Source organism: Protobothrops mucrosquamatus, unplaced genomic scaffold (genome assembly GCF_001527695.2).
Source record: "Protobothrops mucrosquamatus isolate PMUCROS unplaced genomic scaffold, P.Mucros_1.0 scaffold543, whole genome shotgun sequence".
Classification (NCBI taxonomy): domain Eukaryota; kingdom Metazoa; phylum Chordata; class Lepidosauria; order Squamata; family Viperidae; genus Protobothrops; species Protobothrops mucrosquamatus.
The window spans coordinates 948,455-950,764 of NW_015386848.1; the positions used below are offsets into that span (position 1 = coordinate 948,455).

The window sequence follows — 2,310 nt, forward strand, 5'->3', positions numbered from 1 at the left end:
TAGTCACGCACACTGTAAGAAGGATTAAAAAGACACAAAGAAAATGTAATATCGAACTGGAGTGCACGCTAAAAAAGTACAATACAAAGAAACACACAAAATGTTTACAGAGCACAACAAAAATTCGAAAACGAAGCAAATACAACGATAAAAGCTCAGACAATTATTAATGAAAAAAATGTATGTACACAAAAAGCAAAAAAAAAAGAACATCAATGGCTGCCTTGTGCTTGGTGAGCTGATGCCAATTTCTTGATGTCTGGAACTATTTTTGTTAATCGCATTCTTAAATCACCGTGCTCAGAGATCTTCAACATGTTCCTTGACTTAGAAAGGATCTGTTGGACGGTGCTGAAGCCCCTCTCCACTAAGTAAGTGGAAGGAAAGGCTAAAAGAAGCAACTTAACTTCCTCCCACAATATTGGGTAAGTATTCCTCATTTTCACCCAAATAGCTTCATAGCCGTAACTCTGAAAATGTGACTGGGCTTCACAGTCGTATTTCAGATCTGTCAGTGGCTCTTGCAGTTTGGGATGAAGTTGTGCAAAGTCTGCTGATTTAGCACCCAAGTGGGCACTTCCAGATTTATCAGATCATAGAATCTGGTTTCCATATCTTCTTTTAGTTGCTTCAAGTGGCAGCAAAAAACATCCAAATCTTCTCCTTGGAGTTCATGTTCATTACCAAGGCTTGGGAACTGATACAGCTCCTGGCGACTCATATTGCTTGCAAGAAGGTCCAATTTGGAAATAAATGAGCAGATTACTCCCTTGGCCTTAAGAAAATTGATTTTATCTCCTTGCAGCTTTATGTTCACTTCATTCAGCTTGTCAAAAACATCAGCAAGATAAGCTACATCCAGACGTCGAAGTTTAAGAGAGCTGCTTAGACTTGGGTCAGTGGGTTCAAGAAATTCGACAACTATGTCAAAAAGTCCGTGGAATCGCTGCAAACACTTTCCTTTTGAAAGCCACCTTACTTCGGTGTGCAAAAGGAGACGTTCAAACTCCGCATCATTTTCTTCACAAAGCTTGTGAAAAAGTCGGTTGTTCAAGGCATTTGACTTAATTTTATTCACAGCATTAATGACGTAACGTAGAGACTTGTGCAAACGGCCACTCAATTTTTTTGAGACAAGGTGCTGTCTATGAACGACGCAATGAACAGTCATAACTCCTGGTACAACTGATTTTAGATGAGCTTGAAATCCGCGATATCGTCCAACCATGGATGCAGCTCCGTCGGTTGCACATGCCACAACGTTTGTCAAAGGGATGTTTTTCTCATTAAAAAACTGTTCAACCTTTTTAAATATCCAAGAACCTTTTGTGTCGGTGGCTAAATTTCGAACAAATAACAGTTCTTCCCCGATCTCTTCATTTCCATTGATGAAACGGACATAAGCCAATAACAAGGCTTCATTTTCACGAATCGTTGACTCATCAACCTGCATCACGAATTCTGTATTTTTCAAGGTGTCGCTAAGCCTTTCTTCCACATCAGCAGCCATTTCATCAATTCTTTTTGATACGGTGTCATTGCTCAAAGGAATCGATTGCATGATAGTGCTTGTGCTGGGCCCCAACATGGTGGCATTAATCTGTTTCACTGCTGGTAAAATCAGCATTTCTCTGATAGTGTGAGGTTTACCACATTTTGCTATCAACAAAGATATGTCATAGGAACAAATGAGCCCCTTGTCGGCGTTGAGTGACGATTTTCCAAATAACTTCCCAACTGTGCTTTGACCCTCAAACTTGGCCTTTAAGGATTGGAAAAACGATGCCGATTTGTCGGCTTTATCCGAATGAATTTTTACCAAATGTTCTTTCAGTCGGGAAGGCTTCATCGCTTCATTTGAAAATGTTTTCTCACAAAGAAGACAAAACAGAAGCTGTACATTGGAAGGAGATGGAATGAATCCCAATTTTAGGTATTCCATCGAATATTGGTGACACTTCCTCTTCTCGGCCATGTTGAGAAGTCTTCAAAATGAAAAGTGCTACCTGCAAATTAAATTTTCGACTCCATTGGAACACTAGAAAAACACATGTAGACGGCGATAAATCTAGTTATGTTGATGTTGCAGGAAGCCCCTAGAACAGGGGTAGCAACCTTGGCTCTTTTATGACACAGCTGGCTCAGGAATTCTGGGAGTTGAAGTCCACGAGTCATAAAAGAGCCAAGGTTGCCTACCCCTGTTCTAGGGGCTTCCTGCAATGTCAACGTAACTAGATTTATTGCCTGTTCTAGGGGCTTCCTGCAACAAAACAGAGGCAGCATTTTGATAAATCTGTGCAACAAGTTCAT

The 2,310-nt window shown here is 40.5% G+C and overlaps 1 pseudogene; it reads right to left on the bottom strand.

Annotated features, from left to right (window-relative positions):
- Positions 1-212: 212 nt before the first annotated feature.
- LOC107288364 lies at positions 213-1,975 on the bottom strand (annotated as a pseudogene).
- Positions 1,976-2,310: the final 335 nt, after the last annotated feature.